Here is an 18,385-nt window from a genome sequence, read left to right as displayed (position 1 = left end):
GAGGTCATCAGTCCCCTAGAATTTAGAACTACTTAAACCTGACTAACCTATGGACATCAAACACATCCATTCGAACCTGCGACCGTAGCCGTCAGGGGGTTCCAGACTGAACCTCTTAGAACCTCTCGGCCACACCGGCCGGCAATTAGCTTATCCCTGATTTAACACACAGGGGCGCTTTTAAGGGTGTGTAGTAGATATCTACCTAATAATTTGAAGAATATAACAGGAAATGTGGGACAATAATTACTCTTAGAACAAGTTACTTACTCTTTGACTATTGAACTGTATCGTATTTGTGAAAATGGGTTTATTGTTTTATACGTCCTACATAATACGATTCAACGTAATGAATACAGCGAATATACAGACCTCGAAAGTCTTTAATCCATACTTTCGTATAAGCATGTTGCATTTTAACCACGTATCTTACAAACTTCTGTGGCACGTAAAGACTGGCAACAATGGTGTCATTTAAATGCTGTACGAGAGAGAGGCGTCATGCCTTTACATGTGAATGTGATAGACTTTTAGTGGGTCAGGAGTTGAATATAGTACACTGACGGATAAGAAATCGCAACACCTGTAAGGACTTATCCGACATAAACGAAAGTTGGTAGGCGTGTTTCTAGATCTGAAAGATTATGTCTGTTCAGATTTCAAGCCAGCCGCATGAGACTGGCTAGTAGCGCCACTATGAGGATGCAAATCACGTTTCTTCTAAAACACGCTATAACGGTCGTGATCGCTGTTTACCTCTGAGATTGGGCGTGGTGAGTTGATAATAGTCAGTGTGTTTAAGGCGACAAAGACGGCACTATCAACACTTCAGTGAGTTGTAACGAGGTCGTGTAATAGAGCTCCGAGAAGTTCGATGTTCCTTCTGTGATGTTGCATAAAGACTTGGCAGGAATGTTGCCACTGTACGTGAATGCTCGCAGCAGTGGTCACGTTCGCAAGAAGACAGGACGGCAAAGAGGTACTACTGAGAGGGGAAAACCATAGTGTTCGGCGTATGCATCTGGCTCACTGTACTGCATCTGCAGTAGCAACCTGAACAGCAGGTGGCACCACAGTGACACAAAGAACTGGTACAAGTGATATCAGGTGTTCCCCAGGGAAGCGTCTTGGGACCTCTGCTGTTCCTGATCTATATAAATGACCTGAGTGACAATCTGAGCAGTTCTCTTAGGTTGTTCGCAGATAATGCTGTAATTTACCGTCTAGTAAAGTCATCCAAGACCAGTATCAGTTGCAAAGCGATTTAGAAAAGATTGCTGTATGGTGTGGCAGGTGGCAGTTGACGCTAAATAACAAAAAGTGTGAGGTGATCCACATGAGTTCCAAAAGAAATCCGTTGGAATTCGATTACTCGATAAATAGTACAATTCTCAAGTCTGTCAATTCAACTAAGTACCTGGGTCTAAAAATTACGAACAACTTCAGTTGCAAAGACCACATAGATAATATTGTGGGGAAGGCGAGCCAAAGGTTGCGTTTCATTGGCAGGACACTTAGAAGATGCAACAAGTCCACTAAAGATACAGCTTACACTACACTCGTTCGTCCCCTGTTAGAATACTGCTGCGCCGTGTGGGATCCTTACCAGGTGGCATTGACGGAGGACATCGAAAGGGTGCAAAAAAGGGCAGCTCCTTCTGTATTATCACGTAATAGGGGAGAGAGTGTGGCAGATATGATACGCGAGTTGGGATGGAAGTCATTAAAGCAAAGACGTTGTTCGTCGCGGCGAGATCTATTTACGAAATTTAAGGCACCAACTTTCTCTCCAGAATGCGAAAATATTTTGTTGAGCCCATCCTACATAGGTAGGAATGATCATCAAAATAAAATAAGAGAAATCAGAGCTGAAACAGAAAGTTTTATGTGTTCGTTTTTCCCGTGCGCTGTTCGGGACTGGAATGGTAGAGAGATAGTATGATTGTGGTTCGATGAACCCCCTGCCAAGCACTTAAATGCGAATTGCAGAGTATTCATGTAGATGTAGATGTAGATGTAGATTTAGATCGATTACTTCAAGGACCCCTCCGAGCCAGACGCCCTGTAGCGCGCATTTCACTGATCCAAACCACCGTTATTTTTAACTTCAGTGGTCTCATGCGAGATCTCATTGGAGGGCAGGGTAGAGGCCTGTTAGGCTTTCTGATAAATTCTGGTTTTAGCTCGGAGCTAGTGATGGCGATGTCTTGGTTAGAAGGACCAAGTTCAGGACCTGCACCCAACCTGTCTGCGTGCTAGACACACTGGACCTTGGTTACGATTTCGTACGACAGCAGGAGAACTCTCGAGGTTATCCCACGCTCCCTGACCACAAACCTTTTCGTCAATCTCATGATTCGACCTGTTGTGCTGCCATTAATGAACAGAATTCCGGGGGGGGGGGGGGGGGGGGTTCCGACAGGATGATTCTCGCCCACATGTCGCTCTTGTAACCCAACATGCTCTACAGAGTGTCGACATGTTGCTTTGCCCTACCCTATCACCAAATCTGTCTCCAATCAGATGGCAACTCTAGCATCATCCACAACCAGCATTAAAGTCCCTGTATTGACCAACCAACCAAGTGCAATAGGCATTGAACTCTAGCCCACAAACTGACATCCGGCACTTGTAAACAAAATGCAGCACATTTTCATGCTTGTACCAACATTTGGGTGTTACACCGGTTATTAAAGAATCAGCATTTCACATTAGCAATTGCTTATCTCGCGTCTACATGAACCTGTGATAATGCAATCTTCATCACTCAAATAGATTGCCTAGACGAATGTATAACCGATATTTGATTGCTTTAGATATATTATTTTTTGTTGTTGCGATTTTCTTTCGTCAGTGTGTATACGTTCTAGGGAACATGTATTGTGTCACTTCTCTCAGAGCCTCAAAGTTTGTGAATAGCAAGGCTCGTCAGTAACTTTTGTTATAAATAGCTGTTTAACGGTGGGTAACACGGCGGGGCGCAGCTAGTTGCCTATAAAATCAACTACAGGTTGGGCAAGGTTCAATTAGGCAATAATTCAATCATTCACAGAGAAAAGAAGAACGTATCTCGAATTGTCGATAGATGGCAGCATCTTGAGTTGTCGATAGATGGCACAAACAAGACCACAGCTCTCCCCAGTTAGCACACATAATGGCGGGAAGAACGTTGCCTACTGAGCTGCGCTTGAAAAGTGTGTGTCTCTTCAAGGTTATGAATAATTTATTCGAAGTCCAACGCCGAATGTTGGGAGAATTTGCACCGCCCGTAGGTCACAGTGACAGAATGGCTCGAATAGCCAAGCATTTTGGCATAAGTGCCAAAGCTGTAAGATCCAAACGTTCTGGCCAGCAGAGAACTACCAGAACCCCAGCCACACAGGCACATGTTGCTACGGAACTGGCATCGCCTGCTGAGAAACCGACGGCTAGCCATCTGTTGTCGGCCCTGCTGAACATATCGAAGACAAGTTTGCTATGAGTTCTGCTTGACTTGAATCAGATACCGTACCAGCTACTGCTTACTCATGCACCTATCGAGGACGACTTCGCCAGGTGACTTGAGTTTACTGAGTGATTTCTGGAGGACCCTGACCTCATCAGAATATTATTGGGACTAATGATGGCAAATTCCACACATCAGGATCAGTGAACAGACGCAACCGCGTGTTATGGCGGTGAGAGTACCCAGGTGTCACCACTGAGTATGATTTCCAGTCCCCAGTGGTGGTGATATGGGGCGGTGTGACGTACAAAGGATTGATTGGTCCGTTCTTTCTGAAAGGTCATGTCATTTGGGAAACCTACCTTGAGTTACTGAGGATTCTGTCATCTTAGAGCTTCAGAGCAGACCGATCTTTGATGAATTGCTGTGGCAAGAAAATGGTTCTTCGCCACATTTCGCCAACTTTGTTCGGGCTTTCTTGCATGAAGCGTTTCCTGAGAGCTTGTATGGCAGTCGAGGAACTGTGGAGAAGTCAGTTCGATCTCCCGACTTCGTCCTACTGTACTTTTTTGTAGCGTTTACTTTAAGGATGTAGTGAACACTAATCACCAGCGTGCAGCATTTGCGTGGGGTGTTTGGTCAAGAGTTCAGCAATGCCATGTGTAGGAAGGTGTGTCAGAATGATCCCGTGCGTTTCAACGCTGTGTTGACCTAGGGTGATTGGTCAACCACTAGCTTGAAAATCTATGTCTGCTTTATGGCAATTACCATCATGTGTGTGTTATCCCATTTTTGTAACTCTTACTACCATTCTACAGTAAAAGTTACGTATAACCAAAGCTGTCTAATTGAGTCTGCCCTACCCTGTATATCACTTTCAAGATATTACATATAAGCTGGCATTTGTTGACTACCTGTAGCTCCACATACATCATTAATTTATGTCTTAATATTAAACTGTAAATAGTCTTCCTAGTACCAGTATTGCCATCATACTTTTTCGAGGAAAAGAAATAGTTCTGGAGATAAAGGGCATTAATGAATATATACACTTCTGTGGAACACTTCTCAATTTTTTCTAAGGGGTGGGGGGCTCCTGTAGGATATTGTTGAACTAATACTAGATGGAAATTTTATGCCATTGGTCTGTATTCTAAAAATTGTTTTCGCTAGTCAAATTACTAACTCACCGAATCAACATGGCGCCCGGCATCTTTGGCGTCGTACTCTTCGAACATTGTTGCTAAATGATGTGTGTTTTGGTTTCCAATCTGCAATATCTGTGCAATTACAACTGCTTGAGACGTAGTGTAAGTTTCTTTCCACACCATATACCATATAAACTTACAATAATATTTTTCCATGTGAATAACAAGTTGGCTTGTCCTGCATCCTGAAATTCGGTACTTTCACATGCAAGACATCGGAGAGAGGGATCTACTAAGTACCCGAGAAGCCACGTTCCATACACGACATGAAAACCATAAACGTTCATTTCAGTTACTAAGTTATTTGTTTCTCACACCTGGTTCACAATAAAAGCTACTACATTTACCATGTGGCTTGAGTAATAACAGCACACATTGATTAAAAAGTTTTTAATCTGAAGATATTCTGATATTTTACTATTATGGGTTTCACTAGCTATAAGGAGTCAAATGAAAACGAGACAGGTGGTACAAAAGTAAATAAACTGTTTGTTATTTCACAAGTAATCGCCATAACTGTTAATACACTCCTGGAAATGGAAAAAAGAACACATTGACATCGGTGTGTCAGACCCACCATACTTGCTCCGGACACTGCGAGAGGGCTGTACAAGCATCGATCACACGCACGGCACAGCGGACACACCAGGAACCGCGGTGTTGGCCGTCGAATGGCGTTATTGCGCAGCATTTGTGCACCGCCGCCGTCAGTGTCAGCCAGTTGGCCGTGGCATACGGAGCTCCATCGCAGTCTTTAACACTGGTAGCATGCCGCGACGGCGTGGACGTGAACCGTATGTGCAGTTGACGGACTTTGAGCGAGGGCGTATAGTGGGCATGCGGGAGGCCGGGTGGACGTACCGCCGAATTGCTCAACACGTGGGGCGAGAGGTCTCCACAGTACATCGATGTTGTCGCCAGTGGTCGGCGGAAGGTGCACGTGCCCGTCGACCTGGGACCGGACCGCAGCGACGCACGGATGCATGCCAAGGCCGTAGGATCCTACGCAGTGCCGTAGGGGACCGCACCGCCACTTACCAGCAAATTAGGGACACTGTTGCTCCTGGGGTATCGGCGAGGACCATTCGCAACCGTCTCCATGAAGCTGGGCTACGGTCCCGCACACCGTTAGGCCGTCTTCCGCTCATGCCCCAACATCGTGCAGCCCGCTTCCAGTGGTGTCGCGACAGGCGTGAATGGAGGGACGAATGGAGACGTGTCGTCTTCAGCAATGAGAGTCGCTTCTGCCATGGTGCCAATGATGGTCGTATGCGTCTTTGGCGCCGTGCAGGTGAGCGCCACAATCAGGACTGTATACGACCGAGGCACACAGGGCCAACACCCGGCATCATGGTGTGGGGAGCCATCTCCTACACTGGCCGTACACCTCTGGTGATCGTCGAGGGGACACTGAATAGTGCACGGTACATCCAAACCGTCATCGAACCCATCGTTCTACCATTCCTAGACCGGCAAGGGAACTTGCTGTTCCAACAGGACAATGCACGTCCGCATGTATCCCGTGCCACCCAACGTGCTCTAGAAGGTGTAAGTCAACTACCCTGGCCAGCACGATCTCCGGATCTGTCCCCCATTGAGCATGTTTGGGACTGGATGAAGCGTCGTCTCGCGCGGTCTGCACGTCCAGCACGAACGCTGGTCCAACTGAGGCGCCAGGTGGAAATGGCATGGCAAGCCGTTCCACAGGACTACATACAGCATCTCTACGATCGTCTCCATGGGAGAATAGCAGCCTGCATTGCTGCGAAAGGTGGATATACACTGTACTAGTGCCGACATTGTGTCATGCTCTGTTGCCTGTGTCTATGTGCCTGTGGTTCTGTCAGTGTGATCATGTGATGTATCTGACCCCAGGAATGTGTCAATAAAGTTTCCCCTTCCTGGGACAATGAATTCACGGTGTTCTTATTTCAATTTCCAGGAATGTACATTTATCCCTCTTTGAGAGAAGACGGTCAACGCCTTCATGGAAAAATATCTGCAGTTACCTAAGGAACCATGATTGTATCCACACGAACATCTCTTCGTCCGTAGCAAATCAACGGCTACGAATATACTTCTTCAGTGGTCTTAAAATATGTAAACCGCATGGGGAGAGAGTTCGGGACCGTATAGACTAAGTTCCTAGCGGAACTCCTGCAGCGTAGTCGAAACATCTTGGCAAATTTGGGCCGGCTAGATGGTAGTACAGATCACGCTTCTTCCTAGAGCTGTACCGTGAAATAACTCATTTTCTCAGCCCTACATGTAATTTTCATTATTTCATTTTTGCTGCGCGGAGTGTCCGAAACGTTCGAGGCGCCATGTCACGGATTGCGTTGCCCCTCCCGCTGGAAGTTCGAGTCCTCATTCGGACATGGGTATGTGTGTTGTTCTTAGCATAAGTTAGCTTAAGTAGTGTTTATGTCTAGGGACCGATGACCTCAGCAGTTTGGTCCCTTAGGAATTCACACACATTTGAAGATTTCATTCTTTTTTGCCACCAATGAATATGTTTTGCCTAAGTAATAATCGCAAATATGCAATACATAGGGTGATTCAAAAAGAATACCACAACTTTAGGAATTTAAAACTCTGCAACGACAAAAGGCAGAGCTAAGCACTATCTGTCGGCGAATTAAGGGAGCTATAAAGTTTCATTTAGTTGTACATTTGTTCGCTTGAGGCGCTGTTGACTAGGCGTCAGAGTCAGTTGATGCTAAGATGGCGACCGCTCAACAGAAAGCTTTTTGTGTTATTGAGTACGGCAGACGTGAATCGACGACAGTTGTTCAGCGTCCCTTTCGAACGACGTATGGTGTTAAACCTCCTGATAGGTGGTGTATTAAACGTTGGTATAAACAGTTTACAGAGAATGGGTGTTTGTGCAAAGGAAAAAGTTCTGGACGGCCGAGAACGAGTGATGAAAATGTAGCACGCATCCAGCAAGCATTTGTTCGCTGCCCAGGAAAATCGACTCGCAGAGCTAGCACAGAGTTGCAAATTCCACAATCAACTGTATGGAGAGTCCTACGAAAAAGGTTAGTTATGAAACCTTATCGTCTGAATTGGTTCAAGCACTGTCTGCAGCTGATAAGATTAAAAGAATCGATTTCTGTGATTTTATCCTTGTTCAAATGGAAACAGATGAATCTTTCGTTTCAAAGATTGTGTTTAGTGATGAAGCAACTTTCCACACTAACGGGAAAGTCAACCGTCACAATGTCTGTATATGGGGCACTGAGAATCCGCGGGAAACAACTCAGTATGAACGTGAGTCGCCTAAGGTGAACGTTTTCTGTGCCATTTCAGCCAATAAAGTTTTTGTTCCCTTTTTCTTCGAAGGTGCTACTGTAACTGGACTACAGTATCTGGAGATGTTAGAGAATTGGCTGTTCCCTCAGCTCGAACAAGAAGCACAACAATTCATATTTCAGCAGGATGGAGCGCCACCACATTGGCACTTATCTGTCCGTAACTACCTGAACGTCAACTACCCGAGGCGATGGATCGGCCGCCAGGCAGCCCGTGACAGAGTACTTTATCACTGGCCTCCAAGAAGCCCTGATCTTACCCCCTGCAATTTTTTCTTATGGGGGTATGTTAAGGATATGGTGTTTCGGCCACCTCTCCCAGCCACCATTGATGATTTGACACGAGAAATAACAGCAGCTCTCCAAACTGTTACGACTGATATGCTACAGAGAGTGTGGAAAGAGTTGGAGTATCGGGTTGATAGTGCTCGAGTGTCTGGAGGGGGCCATATTGAACATCTCTGAACTTGTTTTTGAGTGAAAAAAAAAACCTTTTTAAATACTCTTTGTAATGATGTATAACAGAAGGTTATATTATGTTTCTTTCATTAAATACACATTTTTAAAGTTGTGGTATTCTTTTTGAATCACCCTGTATATTAATTTGTTCACCCTGCAGGCCTAATTCTGCGATTATTGCTGTACCAAGATGCTGCATCTAATTACTTTAACACATCTCATACATACTTCTAAATTTTTACCTATATATTTCTCCAAGAACTTTGGTTATTCTTCCCTCTCGTAGTGTTTCCTTTTGGTTGACTACCGAAATCGAATGTGTTACCTTTTTAGCAAATCAGAAACTGACGATAATCTTTTCCCAAATCTTTATAGAAAAACGACTTACGGAGCTCCTTTCTTCGACGGGACAATAATAATTGTATTATCTGGTAAAGGAATTAATCCTACTTTTTGTTTCAAATAAATTCAAAGATCATTCACGTAGAGCAAGAGGAGTAGGAATTTCATTCCACCAGCCTGTGAAAATCCCCACGTATTTTCTTCACATTTTGGCTTCGTTGCACATAAATTGTAACTTAATGGTCTGCTTTTTTTCTCTTAATTACCAAAATAGTCTTGTAGGATCACATGTTACACAAAAGAAAAACGACATGGTATTATACGTACCTGTATATCATGGTTCTCAATTGAGCAAGTCTCAGAAATTCCCAACTGGTAATGCTTTATGATTTACGAATTTGGTATTGATGCACTGTAAGCCATCGGATTTTGTGGACGTCTTACATGAAGTAATTAGAACAGACTTTTTTTTTAATTGCGGTAAGAGATCGAGTACAAGTTATTTAGAACATGGACATACCTGGGCAGTGAGGATGACGTTACTAATCGCCTGTATTGCATGCGCGAGGGATAACTGGTACTCACAATACGGCAAAATGTTTTTTTGCTGCGAAACCGCAGGAAACAAAGATAGGCATTGTGAACTAGCAGGCTACTTCGCGGTGCGTGGCTGGGAGAGAACAGCGTTTTGGCGGGAGCTTCCTCAGTCATGTGTCGTAAGAGAGGGGGAGGGGGGAGTGGGGGGGGGGTGTCTTCCGCGTTCCAGAGTTAGTGGCACAGCAGGAAACGCAGGCCCGCCGGCTGAAAGTCGTCTCTAAGAGGTACACGTTCATACGGGCTCGGGCCATGAGGGTTTGCGGAAGGTGGAGTGCGAAGAGAAACTTGTTGCAGCGAAACGGCCCCAGCCCAGCCACAGTCTAACGTCCACAGAAAGGTAAAAAAGAACACTAACAGTCATTAGATCTTCTGAAAAACTAAGGCAGGAGTGGGGAGTTTTGCTGGAAATTTTCACTCGACTGAAGCGTGGACTAGCAGGGATTGACGGAAGGATGTTTGACTCGAAATAGGAAGGGGGCAGTCGTTTAGAGGCGAGCCTTGTACTGGACAAGAAAGTGCAGTCTTTCTGCTGTTCTTTTGCAATAGGAATGTTATAAGTTTTGTGAAAGGCAATCGGGTCTGAGCCTCCGTGAGCGGAGAGCACGTGTCACTGTGTGCGCCATCTTGTGCAAAACAGAGAGGTACCTGGACTTCGACTGACGGTCGATTAGATGTCACTCTGTAAGCAGAGTGCGTAGATCAAGAAGATCTAAGAGCAGTTGGACATATTAAATCCTCTTTGTCCTCGTGTGCTTGTAGTGAGACTCTGTCCTTATCTGGCCAGTGAGCAAGCAGCTGGTGGCACTCACACGCGGTGCAGTAGCAGAGCAGTCCACAGAGAGGAGTATTATGGACAATATTAGTACAAGTGAATGGGCATGCTTCAGAGCTGTAGCGAGCGCCAATCGACGGTGCGGGAACCGCAATCAGACAGTCAACAGTAGTCGCTTTCACTGTCGTTTTGGATATGGCGATACCGCAGCTCGGCAGACCATAGGACCGTAATTCAATGAATGCATTGAGTTCCACGCCGTCGTACTCTATTCAAAAAGTGTCAGTTTCACTTGGGAGTTGGTTACTTTTGTTGCCATAGCTCGTCATCTTTTGTTGACAGTATTTAGTCAGACTGCGCGGCGCAATTTATTTAAGACGGCAACAAATCCAATACGAAATAATGCCAGGCCAAAGTCAGAGAGACAGTTAAGGATCGGGAATATCCGCGTCAATCGAAACTTTTAATTGAATAAAAAGAAGCTTTCGACAGTATACAGGGTGTATCAAAAAGAATCATCTGATTTAAAAAAATTATAACGATTTCTTTGAGATAAGTTCGTGAACTACGTACTGTTGGAAAGAGCAAACTCTCGAGTTTTACATGGTTCCAGCTAGGTAAAAGCAGTATGCATCCACTTCAGCTCTAGTAAAAATGGTGTCGCGACAACGGAAAGCGTTTTGTTCAAAAATGGCTCTGAGCGCTATGGGACTTAACGTCTAAGGTCATCAGTCCCCTAGAACTCTGAACTACATAAACCTAACTAACCTAAGGACATCACACACACCCACGCCCCAGCCAGAAGTCGAACTTGCGACCGTAGCAGTCGCGCGGTTCCGGATTGAAACGTCTAGAACCGCTCGGCTACAGAGGCCGGCAAGCGTTTTGTGTTCTGCGTTTCGCTTAGTGCGGGTCAGTAACAACTGTTCAGCGTGACTTTCTCATTAGGTATCGTGTGTACCCTCCTACATCACAGAGCACTAGACGATGGCACGAACTATTCCGAGAGACAGGTCGTTTGTGTAAAGGCAAATCGCCGGGCCGTCCCTGAGTATCTGACACAGGCGCCGAACGCATCCGCCATAGTTTCACAAGTAGTCCGCAGAAATCCGTTCGTCGTGTAGCTCGACAGCTCAACATGGCACCAATGTTCGTCGGTCGTGTGTTGGAATGACATTTACACCTGAAACCATACAAAATTCAACTGCTCAAGTTCTTCGTGAAGGTGACAAACAACAACTTGTGGGGTTCTGTAATTTCATTCTTGGCAAGATGAAGAATAACTGTTTTCTTCTATGCTTAGTGTTCAGTGACGAGGTAACATTGCATTTAAATGGAAAGGTAAACCATCATAATGTGAGAATATGAGGTAGGGAACAACCACATGTTGTACAACATCAGAGGGACTCTCCAAAATTTAATGTGATTTGTGCAGTTTCACGTGAAAAGGTGTATGGTTAATTTTTCTTTACCGATAACACTGCTAGAAGACGCACTTAGGCAGCGACACAATGGCATCTGGAAGTGCGGGAATTTTTAAATTAGGTTAGGTTAGGTTAATGTTTTAACGTCCCGTCGACAACGAGATCATTAGAGACGGAGAGCAAGCTCGGGTTAGGGAATGATTGGGAAGGAAAACGGCCGTGCCCTTTCAAAGGAACCATCCCGGCATTTGCCTGAATCGATTTAGGGAAATCACGGAAAACCTAAATCAGGATGGCTGGAGACGGGATTGAATCGTCGTCCTCCCGAATGCGAGTCCAGTGTGCTACCACTGCGCCACCTCGCTCGGTAATTTGTAAATCAAGGGATTACTGAACAATCGATCGGTCACACTGGGCCAAATGAGTAGCCTTACATTACAGACTTTCAAGGTCACCGGACCTGACTGCATCTGATTATTTCTTGTAGGCGTTTATAAAAGACTGTTGAAATCCCTCCGTTACCAACAACAACTAATGAACTGAAAACATGGGATAACACCAGCTGTGGAAGGTGTAGCTCAAGCCATGCTCGCTGCAGTGCGGATATTATTTGAATACCGCATTGACGTATGCCGTGCATCTCAAGGGGGGAGGGGGGGCGGCATATTGACCGCTACGGTCGCAGGTTCGAATCCTGCCTCGGGAATGGATGTGTGTGATGTCCTTAGGTTAGTTAGGTTTAAGTAGTTCTAAGCTCTAGGCGACTGATGACCTCAGATGTTAAGTCCTATAGTGCTCAGAACCATTTGAACCATTTTTTAGGTGAATATTGAACACTTATGAAAAGGTATGAAAAAAACTTTTAGAGTTTCCCGTTTATCAGAAAACAAAATTCATGGTATATGTTCATTACTTTCAGAAATATAGATGTGCCAAATCGGATGATTCCTTTTTGTACACACTGTATTTTGTGCATATTTATAGATAAACTTTTTCTTCCTGTTTATAATTTTCCACTTCTCTTCCAGCATCTAAGACTAGAATTCTAAGATAAGCCAGGGTATAGATATACCAACATCTTGAGATTTGATGACGAGGAGATTTACATTGATGAAAAGTCGACACAAACTATTTCCATATTACCTACGTAGAGAGTGATGTAAGCTATGTCCGAAACTATGTCATTGCAAATAAATATTTAAATTTCCATATGTACATGATGCAACAAAGGCAACGGCCTTGCCGCAGTGGATATATCGATTTCCGTGAGATCATTGAAGTTACGCGATGTCGGGCGTGGCCGGCACTTGGATGGGTGACCATCCAGCCGCCATGCGCTGTCGCCATTTTTCGGGGTGCTCTCAGCCTCGTGATGCGAATTGAGGAGCTACTCGACCGAATAGTAGCGGCTTCGGTCAAGAATACCATCATAACGACCGGGAGAGCGGTGTGCTGCCCCCACGCCCCTCCTACCCGCATCCTCCACTGAAGATGAAACGGCGGTCGGATGGTCCCGGTAGGCCACTCGTGGCCTGAAGACGGAGTGCTTATATGGTGCAACAAATGAAATACTAAGGAATAAAACTAGTAAGGGCATACTGCTAAAATTCTGTAAGGTAATGGCAATGTGTGCAGTGTTGTACATACGGTTGTGAAAAATGGGTCTCTCTCCTAATAGGCTCACTCATATCCATAGGAGGCCTGAAAGTTTAATGTTAAAACTTGTACACTCGTGTTTGTATTTTTTTAACTCTTATTTGTAGGCTTCTGGTTGGTGTTTGAGAAATTGGTAAAACTTACTTTGATATCTGAATACGTAGGTCTCAGTGCAGGGCAACAGAACGGTGTTAAAACCAAAGTTTGAACGATGTATGTGAAGCAAACGCTACACGATGCGAAATCCAGGCTAGCCAGTACATAAAGCAATTCGCCGGCAAGAGAGCAATCCGTGTTCATTGAAATTTACCTATGCTATTTGACTGCAAAACAAATAACTCCGATTAAAATGTTTTCCCTGAATATTGCTAATCTTCATCTTTAGTCTTGCAAATAAATATTGTACCAGAACGGTTAATTTAATTACAAAGCATATGAATATAAAATGTATCGCATCTGACTGTCTGATAAAACTGCTTGAAAACTCACAAGATAGCACTTTGCCGAGATCTTCTACTGTTATTAAGCCTTTGAACTAACATTATTTTCATAAATAATACTCTGACAATCACTGTGCCTTACAATGGACATGAACTTTGATAATAATTCAATTTGTTGGCCTATCTGTGCGCACGGAACGCACGTCTGTTCTGCAACCTGCTGTTGTTGTTGTTGTTGTGGTCTCCAGTCCTGAGACTGGTTTGATGCAGCTCTCCAAGCTACTCTATCCTGTGCAACCTGCTACTATTAGGAATATTGATGTGACTGTCCGAAACCAAATTCCATTTGCCGTACTGTCGGTGTGCAGTGCAATACGGCATCTTGCCAGTTTTCACAAAATGCTTCCGCAGCACAAAACTCGCGATATGAAATGCGAGTATAAAACACATTCGTAAAGGTATCATCATCATTTAAGACTGATTATGCCTTTCAGCGTTCAGTCTGGAGCATAGCCCCTTATAAAATTCCTCCATGATCCCCTATTCAGTGCTATCATTGGTGCCTCTTCTGATGTTGAACCTATTACTTCAAAATCATTCTTAACCGAATCCAGGTACCTTCTCCTTGGTCTGCCCCGACTCCAAGGTAAAGGTAAAGAATGAAAAATTAGGAACTAAATTTGCCGAATGATAAATGAGAACAAAACTATGCTTCATAAAGCCATGAAAAAATACTCTCTTTGATACAATTGTCACGACCAGAAAAGTTAGCAAACTGTATCTTAATAATTTACTTATGTAAAATTATTTTCTTTGACACTTGTTCCAAATTTAAGAAAAAACCATATACTGTACTATAAAATTTCTACACCAAACTTTAATCATACGCAATGTACTAACAATAAGAAACTACGCAATTACAAATACAGAAAATATGGATTACCTTACGCATTGGCTTACATAATTCCTCTATTAACACAATCGCAGTTAATATTTTTCATCAAAACACATTATTAGAAAATACTTTTTAAATGACGCTGCCTGCACTACAAGGCAGGCCAGCTTCCATCGTCTTCGAACCAAGTGCATTGCCAGACTGACCAACATCTTTGGTCTCAGAGACAGACTTACAAAGAATATGGTCATATCAACACTATAGAGATTAAGTACATTTATCAAATTCACAACTTCCTTCACATTTATGGCAAATAAGAAAGCTACCTTTCAAGCTGAAATTCTTGAATGAAAAGCTCTATACTACTCAAACTCAGAGTAACGGCGACACAAGAGAAGATGTGTGTATGATCTGAGGAGATGTAGCAAAAAATGGTTCAAATGGCTCTGAGCACTATGGGACTCAACTGCTGTGGTCATTAGTCCCCTAGAACTTAGAACTACTTAAACCTAACTAACCTAAGGACATCACACACATCCATGCCCGAGGCAGGATTCGAACCTGCGACCGTAGCAGTCGCACGGTTCCGGACTGCGCGCCTAGAACCGCGAGACCACCGCGGCTGGCGAGATGTAGCAATACTGACGAAAGTGCGAAAACGATTTGGAGGACATGTACCATTGTAGATTACATAAACAAACAATGCATTGCTAACCAGCAGAGAAGGAGAACAGAGCGAGATCAGGCACAAGATGGACAGAAGTGTGAGCACGACACTCTTAGTCGTGTTAATTTGCTGTGTGTGGTACAAAAGCAGTTTGCAAAGTTGCTCGAACTGGCTCTTCCTCAGATTTGTCCTTTCCCTTCCTGAAATTATTTTGATGCGTTTGATGACCAAACATTTTCTTGCCGATTTTCTTGAATTCTATTTAGTATTTATCTTACAGGAAACTTAGTGACAAGTTTAAAGTGCTTTTGCCTTTATAAGGCAACACATCACAAGACGACCGCAAGTCAATGAACTTTGACCACAGGAATAATTCTGAGATTCCCAAAGTACTAGAAATTCGACATGTAACATAATCAGATCTCACATTCATTCCATAAATACTATACTGGGGAGCAAAATAACTGATGATGGTCGAAGTAGAGAGGTTATAAAATGTATACTGGCTATGGGAAGTGCAACGATTCATGTTGAATGTTACTTAACTTAAGTTTCTTCTGCCTGGCCCATAGATGAATGAATGTGAAATTTTCATGCTTAACAAAATTTATTCACATTAATTGACATCGGAACTGCACATTCATCATGTAATCAAAGCATGGACAGACTTCACTGATCTCTTTGACTTCCAAAAGTAACTTCAAAACTGACTTGTCGTATCATTGCTGCATTTCTTCATATAGAATTTTTGACAATAGCTTCCAAAATAGTCCATTATGATTTTTGTACAATTTCAATGTTACAATTAAAATTTACAAACCGTAAAGAAACTGATGTTACAGCTGAAGAAGGTATCAAATAGAATATTTGAATAACAATCTTTTATAGTAATATCCTTAGTTTTCCATAAGAAAATCTTTCTGCACTTTAACTACAATAATGTCTCCCATATTATTTTACTAAATTAATTAATTAAAGTTTGGATTTGGTTCCTAATATTTAATGATATTACAAATCTGGTGCTTTATCCAACAACGTACAAGAAACTTAGAAATACGGCCTCAAATTCTGAAATTGGAAAATTGTGAGATGTAAACAATTGTAGAGTTAATAAGAAATTAAATTACAAAGACTATTACTTGTAGAGGAAGATATAAAAACAAATAAAAAATGAAAATAAATCCGCTTGGTAATAACTTTTAAGCTGATTCTCAAGATAAAGATGTTTCCTATTTCTGTATTTCTGTATTTTGAGATTACCATTTTGTTAATTAGAAGCATTGATTTTTCATGCTAACATGTGTGCAGTCTCTCGTTATTAATTGGTAAGGACTTATTACTTCAATTTCTTGTTTAGTTACTTAATTTAGTATAAGTACTTAATTTTATCAATGACAACAATCCACCGATAATTATGACAATGCACGACTTTCTAGAACATTCCATATGCCTTCGCAATGAATATCAAGTTTTCTTTTATCAAACAGGACAACAAGGCCCTAGAAAGCACTGAATTGTCAGAGAACTATCTAGATTCATATAAAAAGAAGGTGATATCAGCCATTTCATATGAATTTTGGGGAAGGCTGTATCGTTGCACAAGGAAAGCGTTTCTGAAGAAGAGAAATTTGTTAAAATCGAGTCGGGACGCAGCAGCAGTGAAGTCGGGGACAGAGCGCCGGTGAGGCGTGAACAGCCAGTGCTCGCCGACAGTTGGCGACCCACTCGAACTGTCCTACGAAAGGAAACTGGAGCGAGAACGGCCGTTGGTTGCTCGTTCCGTCGGTTGTCTCATCGGCCGACGTGTATTTGGTCCTTTGACCGTTTCCGTGTCTAGGCAGTCGGTCGGTCGGTTGGGGCAGAGCAGCGAAGAAGTCTCTGTGGCGCATAGGCCGAAGCCGCTGGCAGCATGCACGCGCGGTTGGAGTTGTGAGGCGCTTCTTGCGAGGGTTACGACGCGCGTCGCCCACCGATCCTGCACACTAAAGTTGATTGCTCACTTAATCTACTATCAAGCCTCAACTGCTACCACATCTCTTCGTTTGATTCTGGTTGTCGCTTTCTGGGAGATTCCCGCAAGCAACAACGTATGTGCATTGAAGTCAGTTACAGTTGCAGCCGTTTTCCTGTCTGGTGTTTGACTTAATTTAATTCATTCCTCGATTAATGAAGTGTACCAGCGGTACCTTCTGTCTCGTGGCTGTTGACGTAATTTTCAGCAATGTATTTTCCTGGTCGTGTTGATACTGTCCAGCACAGAGCGTAATTCGACAGCTTAGGTGTGTTGGTAGTTTTGGGCATTTATTCTGACTTGGCTGGATTGGGAACCAGTATCCAGAACGTTGTGCTATTGACACCTTGTTGTCGTTTTGCCGCCCGGGTGGAGCAGAACTGACCTTGGTTGGTTCGTCGGCTGGATTCCGGTTGGGTTACCTTCCGATTAAGAGGTTGTCGGTCTGGCTGCCTGTCTCACTTAAACGTGCGTTAGTGTTACCGTCCCAGGCGGACCCTTGAAACCTTCCGAGCGCCGCTCCTTGCGTTTAGATTGTGATTTTCCTTTTAACCTTAAGTACTCTGTGTAGCCTTCAGCCGAGTTTTAGCTTATTAAAATTGCAAAGCTTCTTCTTAGGCCTTAATCCGTAAAACATCAGCCTTACAAGATTAAAATTGAAAATTCCTTGTGTCTAGGCCTTAAGCCGTAAATTTGTTTCAAGTTAGTATGTGGCCGTCAGCCGAGTTTTCAGCCTTTTCAAATCAAAAGTTGAAAAATTTTGTCTAGGCCTTAAGCTGTAAGAAATATTTTCTAGTTTGTATGTGGCCTTCGCAAAACGAGGATAATGGAATGTAGTCAAATTAAATCGGGTGATGCTGAGGGAATTAGATTAGGAAATGAGACACTTAAAGTAGTAAAGGAGTTTTGCTATTTAGGAAGTAAAATAACTGATGATGGTCGAAGTAGAGAGGATATAAAATGTAGACTGGCAATGGCAAGGAAAGCGTTTCTGAAGAAGAGAAATTTGTTAACATCGAATATAGATTTATGTATCAGGAAGTCGTTTCTGAAAGTATTTGTTTGGAGTGTAGCCATGTATGGAAGTGAAACATGGACGATAACTAGTCTGGACAAGAAGAGAATAGAAGCTTTCGAAATGTGGTGCTACAGAAG

This window comes from Schistocerca gregaria, chromosome 3 (assembly GCF_023897955.1).
Source record: "Schistocerca gregaria isolate iqSchGreg1 chromosome 3, iqSchGreg1.2, whole genome shotgun sequence".
Lineage (NCBI taxonomy): Eukaryota > Metazoa > Arthropoda > Insecta > Orthoptera > Acrididae > Schistocerca > Schistocerca gregaria.
Note: the sequence above shows the minus strand (reverse complement) of the source record.